Genomic DNA, 16,057 nt, shown 5'->3' with positions numbered 1-16,057 from the left:
AGCGGCGGACGGCAAGTCCGTCCGCCGCTGATCTGCGGTGGTTGCACGCAGATATGGTGGCGGTGTCTGCAAGACATCGCCAGCCATATCACGATGCAGGCGGAAACATGCTTTTCCACGGCGGCTTTCCTGCCGTGGAAATGCATGTGGTCTTTTGGTTTTGGGGGCCCCTTGTGGGCCCCCAGGGTGTTGGGGGGTGGGGGGTGCACATGGGGGATACCTATGGTACCCCCCTGCATGTGCATGGACAAAGCGGCATGGACCGCGCGGTGCCTGCCGCTTTGTGCCTGCACATGCAAAGCATGCATTTTTTACTTTGCGGCGGGTGCTGCTTTAAGCAGCAACCGCCGCAATGTTAAATATACAGGATGTGACCGCCAGGGTGGCGGTCACATCCTAATTCCTATGGAGGGAACGTCGCTGCCCCTGCGGACGGTCCCTCCACCTACGCAGGTCCGTCCACCATCCCAATCGACACCTAAGTCCTAAGCGAGCTACTTCAAAAGATCTGCCATACTATTGGTTTTCCATGATAGAACGTCCATTCTGCTAAAGGAAATGTTCACTAACACACTGATTTTATGTTAAAGCCTCTGTAACAGTCATCTAAACAATGATAGTGGACAGTTAAGGCCAGCTGTAACAGAGAATCAAACACGCTCATTGTACAGCGGCCCTGACGGTACACGTTGTGGTAGGAATAGGCCGCAAGGTTGCCAAAGTTAAAACCTGGAAAGTTGGGCTTTAATGGTAGATAAAGCTTAATCAAAAATGTATGTGATTCAAAGCTACACACTTTATCACCATGTGCCTCAAACTGTAAATATGTGCAACACTGCTATGTGATATGGTGTAATGTAAAATAACTGTACTATAAATATGTAGAACATGTAAAAAAATAAAAGACGTTTTGTGTAGTATTCTTATAAACCTCTCCTCATCATACCCTGCTCTCTGTAGTATATAATCTCATCCAGATCCCAGACTCCCTAGTCCTGTATGTGCTGTTTCTCATGTTAGTGGTGTTCCTACTACAAACAATGACTCTTTAATTATGCACTGCTCCTAAAAGTTCAATCCATCCGATATCAAGACTCTACATTAATCAACATTCAGACTGCTACTCGTATTGACTTACCGAAATGTATTTGTGCGGCTTAAGACGTGCGAAGTTATTGGCGTAGCCACCACTATTTTGTATATTACTCTACATTGCATAGAGGCACAAAGCAGAAACTGCATCTGTACCCGTTGACCCCCATTGACGAGCCTAATAGGAGCAGTAAGGATGACAGAAGATTACACTAGAAGTAAGCAGCTAGCTAAAGAAATAGAGTGTATGACAGCAGATGAAAAGAATTCACCACTGTGATCCCAGGCTATAATATCCCTGATCACCTTCTAGTCCCACCTCCCGAACACTACAGGGACAAGAGCCAGAGCTAAAATGTCTGATTTTACTCAAACATATGAAAAAAAAGAGGTACAATGAGACGTGATGGCTGTGTACCACAACTGATTAAACATGTGGTTTGCAGAATACCAAGAATTGTTGCATGTGGGCCAATTTCCTTGCAGGTAATCAAATATCTCGAACTTAGCTTTTTAAGTCATTGCCCATTTATTGATACTCAGTCACATATATTTCTTTAAGAAACAGTCTAAGAAGGAACCTTTATGGAACCACATTTCCAACGAACTAGTAACATTTCCGGGAGCACGTTGCTAAAACCATGAGAACATTAGTCATAATTGAGGATTGGGGTGCTTTTCATTGGGTATGAGTTAAATGAACAGAACAATGAAGCATGTGCTTTGAAGTGACTGTCGTTCAGAACTGTACACACTTTTAATATTTATAAAAATTCTAAATCACTAGTGAGTAAGGAGTTATGGCAGATTCCCCAAAAATAGATTTTGGAAAATGCAGTTGTTCACATGTGTCTGATGTTTGGACAGTCGCAATATAGGTATGCAGAGAACTTCCCCTACAGCACCAGTCAGCAGCGGCTGCTGCCAAAATAAATAGGAGGGGCAGCATGGGGGAAAATATTAAAAAAAAACTTCTTCTTCTTCTTCCGCTGCCACTGTGTCTGCCAGACGTCTCAGTGCTCCTCTTCCGGAAGTCCTGGGCCAGCACAGGCTCCCAGACTCCCCACCCAATCCAGATGCTGCTCTCATGCTGTAAGAGAAGCATCTGGATTGGTCTGAGCAGCCTGATTAGGCCCTTACAAAGGGACTGGAACTTTGTGCCATTTCTCCACCCAGCTTTACAGTACAGTTGGCTGGAGAAATGTTAGGTGCGCTTGTCTGTTTGGCAGGCCTAAGACAGCAGGACAAACAGACATGCACTCTTACAAGTGCCCTCCACTCCTCCTCCCAGTATCTCACTAAAGTCGAGAGAATTGCCTGGCCCGCCCTACACTCAGCAGCATCAGCTGCCAGTGAAAAACAAAATGACAATACAATTGTTTTATTTATCATTGTCAGTGGGGTGGCATACTTCAGCCATTGCAGAGGAGCCGCCGCTGGCATCAGTAATTAGTTTCATCCAATTCTGTCAAAAGGTTTGTAGTTATTTACATAGCCCCCATCATAGTTTTCTTGGAAAGTGATGAGAAGGGAAGGTGCTCAAAAGTACTTGCATGGACTTTAAAATTGTCATGTTTACCCTAAATCGAATTCAGGTGTAAGCTCACCTAGACCAAGGACTGCCCCATAGACATAATGTTCCCAGACCCTCCAAGAGGTGACCTAGACTAAGAAACAGTTTGTGTTGGTTGGTTGCTAAGAAGGAAAGAGGGATTCTCATTTACATAGACCATTCCATGGAAGGTTTATGGGGAGCACAGAACAGGTCTATGGGGTGCTCAGCGCAGTACCCCTGACATCAACTTATCTTGGATGACCTCCATAATAGAGAGTTCTGGGAATGTTTACAATAAACAACAAGAACTGCTGCAAAAGAGGCATGAATTTAAAAATGGAACCCTTAGAATATTTTGATGTCATATCAACAATCACTGGTCAGTGGCACTACAAGAAAAGTTCTCACCACAGAGATGTAAGAATACAACTGAACCTATTGAAAACCATAAGGCTAGAACCTAATGTCTTCATCTGCCTGAAGAGAACTGTAGCCTGGCCTGCATTTCCATTGTTGTAACATTTCAAAGAAGATACCACACTGAATTAAGATGTGGTAAGTGGTCTGTATTAGAGCACCTCATCAACCAACTCCTCACATCAACTGACACTTGCTCACATAAATCTTTCCCCACATTTCATGGTCCAAATTCCATGGAAATAATTACATAAGCACCTCCTTTGCCCAGATACCACACCTCTCCCCCTTTACATTGAACACAAATATTTGAATACATTAACAATTGATGAAACTTTTCATAACAAAAACCAAACAGAGCTATTACAGAAATTCCACAGATTTAATATTACAAAGAGAAATACATATTCACAAAAAAGCCAGACTTATTTGACATAGTCCTTGAGATAAGATGGAGTAATACTTTTATGCATACTTCTTCTACTGTATTTATCTAAGGGATCCTCAAAAGGACTCTGATCTTTCTTTCCATAACACTGACTCTTATCCTTCTTTTCCTTATATCACCTGAGTACAACAACACAACTCTTATTTCAAATCCTACCATCCCTCACCTTAATGGCATTCTTAAAACATTTTGGGCCAGATGTACGACCACCCAATTTGTGCCTCATATTAATGAGCCACTCACAATTTGCGACCCCATTGGGAATGGCTGGCACTCCCAGGGATGTTGGCCTGCTGGGCTCAGCATACCTCCATGTCTGGGACTGCTTTTAAATAATGCATTTTTTTAAAGCATGCATTAAAAAAAAAGAAATGTTTTCACTTAATTTTTTAACCCCTTCCATGCGTCGGACAGCCCCCGGTCGTCTGACGTCACTGTGGGTGTGTGCGTCAGACAGCCGGGGCTTTCCAAACCGCGCACTCATAATTTTTTTCTGCACCAGGGCGGAATGTCCGCCATGGCGAAGGCGTTAAGGGCAGGAAGTGGTCCCTGGGACCACTGCTTGCCCTTAAAAAATATTTTCAGAGCCAGTCACAGAGGGGAAGGGGTCCCCTGTGGACCCCTTCCCCATTTGCGACTTCATTACCACCCTCTTGAAGAGGGTGGTAATTTGCGAGTGTTCTGTGACCGTAGTTGCCAAACATTGGTACATGGCTTTGCAGTCGCTATTAGAAAGGAAACGCCCCTTCCTATTAGCAAGTCGCAAAACCTATTTAGCGAGTCGCAAATAAGTTGTGACTCGCTAAATAGGCTTTGTACATGGCCCATGAGATTTTTGCATGCGCAAACAGGTCGTAAACCCGTGGGTCGTACATCTGGCCCTTTATCACTTCTGTAGGTTTCGAATACTTTCACCAGGACATGGCATTCACCGGAGCTTTGATTCGTACCCAATCTCCCATACCCACTACCACCTGTTAGCTCTTTTCCTTTCATCAATATGCTCTTTGTTCTTTTTCTGCCACCTATCCTCTCTTCTCCTCCAAACTCAAATCCCATTGTATTCTATGCCTTTTTCCCAACTCATCCATCCTGGACATAACATTGTATGTGGCGCTCTACCTTTAAACAATTCAAAAGGCGATATTTCAGTTGAGGAATGAGGTGTCATGCGATGAGCCATGATACATTTCTGAAACGCCTCTTTCCAATTTAAGACATTTACTTTAGACAGCTGGATATTTTCTTTCATGACCCTATTGAACCGTTGTACAGTTCTATTTGTCTCAGGATGATAAATGGAACTCCTTTTGGGCTCAAAGCCACATGATGTTAAATAATCAGTCATTTTTTTAAAACAAAACTGTGGACCATTATCAGATAAAAGAGATTTTGGAAAACTTTCTCTTTTAATTACCACTTTTAAAAATTGAATCACATAATCTGAGGTAACATCTCTCACACAAGAAACCTCCACCCATCTTGAGCAAAACTCCAACAACACAATTAAATATGGATTGTTGCGCTCGCTCAACTCTTAGCAGTTCAACAGTATCAATGGCCACCTCTTGCCATGGACTATATAGTAGCTGTCAACACACCATGGTCATGGTATATGGTGTTAAAGTTTTGTCACTGTTCTTGCATTGCATACATTCTCTAACCACTCGTTCAATACCTAAATCCATGCCTGCCCACCAAAAACTGGCTCTCAGTCTCTCCTTAGTCTTTACAATTCCCAAATGTCGTTGATGAGCTTCATTCATCAACTTACTTCTCAATGTGATGGGTGGAATACATTTTGTTCCTCTCAACAAAATGCCCCTATCACCGGCTAATTCATCAGATATGCCTTGCCAAACTTCAGACAATGTCTTAACATGAGCTAATCCTGATTGTAAATTGTTTATAATTTCCATTAAGTCACTATCCTAAAAACCTCTTGCTTCCATTCCTCTTCTGTTATAGCCCCCAACGTTACTTCATATACAACAATATCTTCCTCCTGTATGTCTTCAATGGTCTTTTCTCCTTCTTCACTTGAAACCAAACAAGATAAACAATCTGCTGACATATTAGTTACTCCTGGCAAATGTTCAACTGTAAAATGAAAATCTTGTAAAGCAACCACCCAACATCTTATCCTAGCGGATGTGAATTCAAGCCCTTTCTTCGGAAAAATTTCCATCAGGGCACAACATAAAATAGGTCCCCATATAAAATTCAGAAGTTTATTTAGTGCTAAATAGATTGCCAACACCTCACGTTCCACTACTGAGTAGTTAAATACTGCCCCTCTTAAACTCCTTGATGTACATGCAATGAGTTGCTCTTTCCCATTCCAATTTTGTTTCTAAATTATCCCCAAACCTTTTGAACTGCATCAGTTACTACAGTCGTTTCAGTACCAGGGACAAATGGTTGTAAATCAGGTGCATATTTCAACTCATTTTTCAATTCTTCAAATTCTTCTTGACACTCTTGAGTCCAATAGAATTCTTTGTTTTTGCCAAGTAAAGATCACATGTTGTTCGACTTACTTGCCAAATTCTTAATGTATTTATCACAACATTCTACCATCCCCAAAAATGAAACAATTTACTCTTTTGCACCTGGGGTGGCAAACTTCATAATAGTATCAACTAATTATTTCTTTGGAGCAACACCTCTACCAGTAATTAAATGACCTAGATAATTAACTTCCTTAGCAGAAAATTTGCATTTTTCTTTCTTTAATGTCAATCCTGCCTTCAGTAACCTCTCCAATACCATTCTTACTCTTGCATCATGCTCATTTTGTGGCCCACCAAATATTAGCAAATCATCCTGATAACACTTAACCCCTTTCACTCCATTCAGAATTGAGTCCATTATTCTCTGAAAACCGGAGGCTGCCAACACCAAACCAAATGGCATTCTCCTCAACTTGAATGCACCCATCAGGGTTATAAATGCTGTTAATTCTTGTGAGGTCACAGTAGTGAAAAATGTTGCTGCTGCTAAGGACAACACTATTTAATCTACGTTCGAAAGTGGAAACCTGTCTACTACAACTTCTTTATTTAATGCTCTGTGATACACCATTAATCTGATGTCACCATTAGCCTTGTTAGCTACTACAATAGGAGCCAACCATTCTTTGCTTCTACTGGTGTTATGATTTGTTGGCTCACAAGCTTATCTAATTCTTGTTCTACTTCGCTTTGTAAAGCAACTGGAATTCTTCTTACTTTAGCTATTGACAGCACTGCTCCTATTTTCAGCTTTATGTATGTTAGTAACCTTTCAAACATCCTAAGCACTCTTTAAAAAACAAAGGGAATTCAGACACAAAATCATTAGGTTCTGTCTCCACTCCCTGTATCTGCCCCTGTGGTTCCGCATTAGGATTCAATGTAACTCCCAATAATCGATGATGTGGCCATCCAAGTAAATCATCTCCTCATTTGGAAACAAATTTTCCCTATCTCAATACATGCATTAAAATACCGCAGCATACTTATGCGTTGTCATCCATACCCACCAGGACGCACATCCATGTTTTGTAATGTATTATTTGTTTGGAAGCATTTAGTGTATGTCTCTTTATAAACAATAGTTAGATATGAGCATGAGTCACATTTCATTTCCCACTCAACCCCATAAATCTTCACAGCACCAGTTGGATGATTTTGTCTATCAGTCCCTTCAACCTGAAAACAATGTTGTGTGAAACTCTTTCACCTCCTTGTTCTGTTCGCTTCTTTGCTTGATTTTACATTTAAAAAAAAACCTTTCTTCCCACACCCATGACAAATAACCCCCAAATCTGGACATGTTCTTGAATTTGCTATGTGACCACTTCTCCCACAAAGAAAACATTCAAACATTAATTTCCCCTGATCATCCTTCACCACTTCTTCTTGTGTTTCTTTTCTGCATCAGGATTACGTTTACTTTTCTCACTTTTTAATTCTGTCACATATTTTAGCATGTGCTCCACCCTTTGTGCAATTGAAATAACCTCTTCTAATGGTGGTTCATCTTTCAACAACAATTCCTCTCTTATTTGATCATGTCTGCACCTTTAAACAAATTGGTCCCTTATGCGTTCCTCACTGGACCCCTGAAACTTACATGTAGAAGTAAGCTTCCTAAGGCTGGTTATGTATTCTTTTACCATCTCATCTTTAACTTGCTTTTTTAACCCCAAATGATGTAGTTCCATGATGGTACATACTCTTGGTAAATAATGACGGTCAAGCTGCATTATACAGAGTTCAAATTCATTTAACCCTCTTAGTTCTTTTGCATGTAAATCCAGAAGATTTTATAACACTTTCTGTCCCTAATACTTAGACAGTGCATCTCATATGAATACTTCCTTTCAGCACTCAAGTTTGTTCCACAAACCTGTGCATAGTGTCCAAGGGCCACATGTATCAAGCTTTTTTCCGGTCGCAATGGACCAATATGCTGAATCGACCCATTTGTGACTGGAAAAAGGTATCTTTCGATGCATCAAAGGTGATGAATTCGCAAATTAGGTAATCTCAATTTTTTGCGATTAACTAAATTGTGAACGCATTTAGGGAATTGCAATAATGCAATGCAAGTAGCATTTAAAAAATGCGACTTTGCATTTAAGAATCGCAAATTACCATCAACTTCAATTTGATGGTAATTTGCAAATCCTTTGAAAAATGCACAAAAGTGCATTTTTCAAAGTGACATGTGGTGCACACACATAGGGCATGTACGTGCACCACATGTGCACACTTACCTTTTTTGGGGGTGCATCAGGGGGGCCTTAGGCCCCCAAGCACCCTTAGAATTGCATTCGCTATTTGTAATTACCGTTATGGTAATCGCAAATTGCAAATGCATTCCCATTCATTCTTATGGGCCTGTAGGCCTATAGGAATGAATGGGAATGCATTCCCTAATAGCGAATTCGCTATTTGGGAATGTTTAGGAATCTCGATTTATTTTGCGATTCCTACATGCATAAGGAATTGTGATTCCTAACTAGCGATTCCTTAAAAATCGCTATATAGGAATCACAATTCCTCATGTTGATGCATGTGGCTCTAAATATCTTCTTCCATTTGCTCCACCTTATCGTCGGTTCCCCGGAATTGCTCAAGAAAAATGTTGGTGCTGGCACATTTTGCATTTATACCTACACCCAGTAGTCAAACCTTATCACAAATCCAAACCCTAGTCATTATCTAAATTACTCCACAATATCTGTATATGTATATTAAATCTGTAACTGTACAAGAAAAACTCTATTTCCTTTTTCTTTTTTTTTTAGTTCACAACATATACATGCCACACCACCTAAATTCTCACAAAATGTATGAAAATATCCACAAGGGGTCTTTCTGGTTTGCTAATTACCGGTGTAGACACAGGTGTGCCTATCACTGCTGAAGAACAATACTCTAAGTGTGTTCAAAATTCTCCAAACTCATTTGCTTGGTTCACTATCTAGAGGTTGTTGCCCTTATTTACTTTTCCTCAGTGTGCGTATCACCCTATGATGCCCAAGCCAAAATGGTACCTAATGATACGTGTACTTGCACACTTCCAGCTTGACTCAGGAGGTGATGTCCATGCCCCGTCTCCTTTAATTGGCTCTTCAACAGCCTCTGCGTGACACACGCTGAACTTGTGTCATGCGCTCACCCTCGCGCTCCACCTCGATACAGCAGTCTTGAGCACTGCACTTGTGCACTGTACACACTGCTCATTCCTGTCTTGTGTTCCACCAAAACGTATTATTTTCATTTAAAATCGCTTGAAACAGAAGCTTTCAGGAGGTTAATCAGCTCAGAGTCAATCACTGTTATCGCTGATGGCCTTTGATCTATCAGACGCCGTCACTGCGTCCAAGATCTACACAAGCTGATCGCATCGCAGTGTTGAGGTGCCCTCTTCTTCAGACTTCCTCGCTTGTCATCAGTGTAACATTTCAAAGAAGATACCACATGGAATCAAGATGTGGCAAGTGGCCTTTATGAGAGCACCTCAACCACCAACTGCTCACATCAACTGGCACTCGCTCCCGTGAATCTTCCCCTACATTCCATGTTCGAGGTTCCATGGAAATAATTATATAAGCACCTCCTTTGGCCAGATACCACAATTGTAACCAATCGTAAAAATGGTGTCACGAAGGTCAGAACGTATGGCCTGCTGTGATCTGTAATAATTGAGAAAAAGGGCATCTTTAGAGAAGAACTAGTGAACCAGTGGAAACTGGATCTTATACTGTATTTCAGGCTGATGCAGTTCAGCTTTTCTCCCACTGCTCTATCTGCTCTGGTATCCGTGAAGATGTCCTTGGCTGTTTGGAACTTTTAGGAGTGGCTAGCAAAATATCCAGCAACCCGGGAAGTTTTGAATGTGCCAACCTGCAAAGTAACCAACCCTGATCTTGCCTGCCACCTGGAGAGGCAGAGCAGTTTGCTGGACATTGCTTTTTGTTTATGGTTCTAAAGAAGCCTCTGGTGGTCGCTTTTGGTAATGCACCAGACTAATCTTAACCTTTACACCCACTTTGTTTCTTATATGTTTATATAAAACATTCAGATTTCCAGATCCGTTGATCCAATTTTTGTTAATTTCCTCTTAGTATGTTCTTTAAAAGTTCATTTTTATATTACATTGGTTCATGAATATTACTAATTGCTTTTCTGACTTTCCTGTGGTTTTGTTAAAATACATCACACATATTTCTCTGAAATAAACCCCGCTGCTTTGCACAATAACTACCAGAAGTAACTGCAGGACCTCTTCTTGAAACTGTATTTACCTAACAAATCCCTATTAGGTACCGTTTCGTGAGTTTATACCTTGTGCTTCAGCAAAGGAATAATACATGACCTCACAACTACTAACAGAAACGGAATGCTTTCATCATGTTTCATCACCCTATAGAAGGTCACAGCATTCTGAATTAATCAATAGTTCAGATTTCGAGGTCGAGATAATTAAATGAATACACCCTGGAGCAGGCAATCTTGGTCCAAGAATATTCAAAGAAAGTGCAAGCTCTCAGAATGAAGGAAGTGAGTCATTATATAAGGTTGTAGTATGTTGGTGAGTTCAAACCTTTTCTAACTGTAAAACAGTGTTGCCAGATGCATGCTCTGATTCGGAGATTTGCAGTAATCCATTTTTAACAAGATGAATGTAGTTACCATGCAGGCACATGTGAATATCAAGGACCCCCTGTGAATTAATGTAATTCTTGGGACAGGGTAAAGGCACAATGGAAAATAAAATTCCCAGGCAACAATTAACAAATACAAAACAAGAAATGAGTTCAACCGAAGAATTAAAGAATAAAAATCTTTTAATTAAATAAGCAAATATTCTATTAAAAAGACATCATTTGATGGCATTGATAGATGCATATCACGAAGAACATGATTAAAAAACAACAATCAGTGGCAGAGATAATTTCTTTGACGCGCGTATCGGCACTGGGAGTGCTATCGTCAGGAGTTGCCACCAAGCAATTTGTCCATAGGTCCATAGACGCATATAATTTTGTGGTTGGAAGTCTCCAGATGCAATAAAAAGAGACGTACTTTTAAGTTTTTGATACTCGATATTGATAGAGAGACCGAAGGAAGGAACTTCTCATTTGTGTTCTCATATAAATAAAATCTGTGACTTCAGATTGGATGTTAGCGCAAATATGCTAATGCGTTCACTTTATAACGCTGTGTCAGCAATTTTCGTGTCCTAGTTAAAATCTTCGCTATGAGGGTGAGCGTAAGTGAACCAATGTGTTCACTTTGCGGTGCCAGGACGACGATCTTCAAACGGAGGATTAAAAGTATGATCTGTAGTTTTTCAATACTTCCAGTTTCGTGGATCTGGGATCTGTGCTGGCGTGGATATCGAGCTCTCAGAATGAAGGAAGTGAGTCATTGTATAAGGTTGTAGTATGTTGGCGAGTTCAAACCATTTTTAGCTGTAAAACAGTGTATGGGTCATGCAAATGCATTTGAATTGCACCGTCTTATCAACCCGTGGAGAACACCGCTTTCTCAGATTGTTAGACATATGGTGAAACTTGCAAAGGTTTTTAGCATACCTGACAGCAACTGTTTGTAGTTATTGAGGAGTTGCCAGGTGAATGTTCTGATACGGAGTTTTGCAGTAATCCATTTTTAACAAGATGAATGTAGTTACTATGCAGGTAAGAAGGGGAGGATTTTTATCAAAAGGCAGAGTAATTAAGCAAGAGCAAGTCACAGCAACCACTTTCATTTTTAGAGACCTGTTACCATTAAGTAGGACTCCCAGGTACTTTCAGAACATGTGATGAATATTCCCACATAGAGAAGACTGCAGAGTGGATCCTATCATACTGTGTAGTTCCCCATACAAGCAACTCGGTCTTAATAGCATTTGGTTTCAACGTGTAATGACTCATACGCTGATATATGTCTGTGAAACAGTCTCAAAGCCTTAGAACTGAGAATGGATCAGATTGTTCATTTTAGTAATCATCTGGGTATCACTGGCATAAGGTAAGGGCCTGCATCTAAACAAAATGGGCATCAGTGATAAGTCTTGTGTTGTACTGTTTGTCACAGCAGATGTTACTGATTTGACAGAGATTGTTGTCTCTGCCAGTCATGAGTGATGAAAGTATACCCAACACCACACCCCTGATTCCAACTTTCTAAATTTGTTGAATCAACAGTTCATGCTCCGCTGTGTTAATTGTGGCAATGAGCTCTAACAAGATCACTCTTGCTGTGTCCCGCTCTTACACAATCAACTGGATCTCATCTATGGCAAACCTATCATGTTTTTCTTTTTTTCTGGGCATGGCAGAATCCGGTCAAATAATTGATTCATTTATTGTTGTCATGTTCAGGCTTTTTATGAAGGGAGACTTTACCTGACTGACTGACTGACTGACTGACTGTTCTTATAAAGAGCACTAATGCCAAGGCGTCTTGGCGCTGTGTTAGAGTTAAGCACTATTCTTAAGGCATCTTACTATTGCTTGGGAAAGAGCCATGTTTTAATTTCCTTCCTGAACGCCAGTCTGTTTGATAGACCTCAGAGATGTAATGGAAGTGTGTTCCAGAGTTTTGACGCCAGGAATGAAAAGCGTTTTCCTCCGCAACGTGCTCTTTTTATTTTTGGAATTTGTGCAAGTCCAAGGGCCGAAGATCTCAAAGTCCTTGTGGGGACCTAGTGCACAAAAAGAAATTGTACCTCATTCGCACCCTCTCCGAACAAAGCTTTATGAACAAGACAGAGTGACTTAAATTCTATTCGTCTGCAGACAGGGAGCCAGTGAAGGTTTCTGATGGCTTTAGATGTAGGGTGATGTCTGGGGAGCCCAAGCAGTACTCTGGCTGCTGCGTTTTGGATGGCCTGAAGCTTATCCAACTGCGCAACACCCATTTCCAAGTAAAGTGCGTTACAGTAGTCGAATCTGGACAGAATGGTAGAGACAACTACCGTTTTCCTTAGGGCAAAAGGAATATAGGGGAGAATCTTTCGCACTCCTCTTAGGGTGAAGAAACATGCGGACGTGACCTGATTGATTTGTGGGGCCCAGGTCGAATTTTTATCGACCATTACTCCTAGATTACTAGCTTTTGAAACTGGTATCAGAGGTGATCCAGCAGCATTAGGCCACCATAGCTGGCTCCAGATTTGTTCTTTTGTGCCAAATTCAAGGACTTCTGTTTTTGCCGCGTTTAATTTTAGAAAATTCACATTCATCGAACTCATCAAAATGAAATGCCGTTACAGAAATCTGTTGCCCTGGTGTCTCCTGACTCCGCCACAGATACTATAAGCTGCGTATCGTCAGCATAAGACACCAATTTGAAGCCATGGCTCTTTATCATTCTGGCCAATGGGGCCACATATATGTTAAATAATGTTGGTGATAAGGCTGATCCCTGCGGGACTCAACCCGGCAAGGTAAACTCTTCTGATCTCAGGCCATTCCAGCAGATCATTTGTCATCTGTCTGACAGCAAGGATGATAAAAGAGAGAGTGCTGTGCCCATTACTCCCACCTCCTGCAGTCTTTGATTCAACACGGTATGATTCACCGCGTCAAAGGCTGCAGTTAGGTCCAACAAAACTAATATAGCTCTTCCCCCTTTGTCTGTTACCTTGCGTATTTCTTCTGTTGACATTATTAAAGCAGTCTCCGTGGAATGTTTAGCACGGAAACCATGCTGAGTGGTATCAAGCAGATTATTTGCCTCAAAAAAATCCATCAGTTCACCGTTTATGGCCTTTTCCAATACTTTTGCTGCAAATGGCAAGCAGGAGATGGGTCTGTAGTTCATCTCAACCTGTGGGTCCAGTTTAGGTTTTTTCAAAAGTGGGCGTGTACAGGCTTTTTTCCATGCCTTGGGGAACAGTCCGTCAGCCAGACTTTTGTTAATTAGTGGAGATAAGGCAGAGCTGATATCTTTTGATGCCATGTGTACTATATAAGGGGGGCAAGGATCCAGAGGTGAGCCAGACTTAATGCTCAGAACTAATTCCTCCACCCTATCTTCTGAGATTGGGGAGAATGATAGCAAACCATCATGTTCCTTCATAAAATCTAATTGCACTATGTTTGTTTGTTCTGTGTTATGTCTTGATTTTTCTAAACCATCGTACACTGTTTGTACTTTGTTTTGAAAAAAAGTGGCTATTTTATTTACAAATTCTTGTTCTGGCGTGAACACTATGTCACGTGGACATCTCATCACTGCATTGACCGTTTGGAATAATTCTTTGGATGAGTTTGTAGCTTCTTGGATTCTTATCGTAAAATAGGCAGTCTTTGCTTGTATAATTGCGGCCTTGTATTCTTCAAGGACTGCGCAATATTCCTTTTTATGATCAGTGCTATATTGAGATCTCCAGAGTCGCTCCTTTTGTCTGCATTTGATCTTTATCTGCTTTAAGTCAGGTGAATACCATGGTGATGAAACCTTTTTCTTTATAGATTTCTTAGTTACCTCAGGTGCCACCTTATCTGCTGCTGTGTTTAGCCAATTATAGAAATCCTCAATGGATTGGTTTAAATCATTGGATATACCCGGCTCTTTTGTAAGAGCTGAGATAAGTTGAGATTCATCTATTGATTTCCATATCCTGTATTTATTATCTAGGGGGCGAGCAATGCGCCTTCTAGTAGATGTTGTTGGTGCTATATAAAAAAAAACAATGATCAGTCCACGGTAATATGCAGATTTTACTAATTTATAAACCAGAATTATTGGCACATATCCCGTCCAGCGTGTGTCCTGCTATATGTGTAGGCTCGTTAATAATCTGAGTAAAATCATGGCTGGCTAGCTTGTCTAGCAGGGAATTTGTGTCGGGGTTACTTTTATCTTCCAAATGGAAGCTAAAATCCCACAAAATTGTAAAATGCTCCGTGTCTAAACTGGCTTCCAGGTGATTAGAAATAGCTTTTAAGAAGCCTGTTTTGGGTCCAGGGGATCTGTATATTAGCAAACCTGGGAATATTTCTACTTTATTCCGTTTTATAGAGAACGAAATAGCCTCCGTCTCGGCTATGAGCTCAGAGCCTGTTTTGACCAAGTATCCCGAGCGGTATATTATAGCAATTCCTCCGCCCTTAGCTCCTACTCGATCTTGGTTAGTAACAAGATAACCTGCTGGAATTGTTATATGCCAGTCTGGATCGCTATTCTCATTTGCCCAGGTTTCTGTAAGAAAAACCAAATCCGTTTTTCCAGTTGAATCATACATTCAAGCTGGAATTTGTGCTTTACCATGGATCTGGTGTTTAATAAAATACATTTAATAGGGATTTTAGTGGACTGGACATCCATCTCTACACGGGGGTGTAATAACAGTGCGTTCCCTTCACATATATTGCAATTAGCATGCAGTATTTCAATTAAACCTGGGGCTATAGTGTGTGGGTCACATACTTGATTATTCAGGCGGTTTAATTGCTCTCTAGTGTAGACATGCCTAGTGGATTGCACAGGGCTTCTGGCCCTGGGCACATCTCTGGCGTGGACGGGCGCAGACGGGCTTGCCTTTGGCGCGACGCCGGCGTGCCTGCTGCGCTGACGATACATCCCTCCTTCTTATAGGAGATGACGTGTGGAGGGAGGGAACCACGGTAGCACCAGCAACAACTAGAGCGCTACTCGTCTAGCGGGTCCGCTTCCTGGACTCCGCGTTAGTGCAAAAGTTGTGTGTAGTATGCTGAGCCTCCAAAGTCCTTGCAATAAGTGACAAGTAAGTTTAAAAATATTTACATCAGTTTAAAATCCCAGCCGTTTTGCCAGTATTCAATAGGCGTCCCTCCCACTCCTCTGGCATCACCCTAGAAAAGTGGTCAGAGTTCATAAACTGTGCAATAAAGATGGCAGTACTGAGCGCTGGTTTCTAGAGCAGCGACAACGCGCAGCGGTTTTCTAGGGAGACAGATTTGGATTTGAAAGTAAATGTCATTGCCTGTTTCTCAGAGGTATAGTGAAATAATCCTAAAATCCACCCGAATCTATAGAAGAGGAGTAAAGGGGAAA

This window comes from Lissotriton helveticus, chromosome 6 (genome assembly GCF_964261635.1).
Source record: "Lissotriton helveticus chromosome 6, aLisHel1.1, whole genome shotgun sequence".
NCBI lineage: Eukaryota > Metazoa > Chordata > Amphibia > Caudata > Salamandridae > Lissotriton > Lissotriton helveticus.
Note: the sequence above shows the minus strand (reverse complement) of the source record.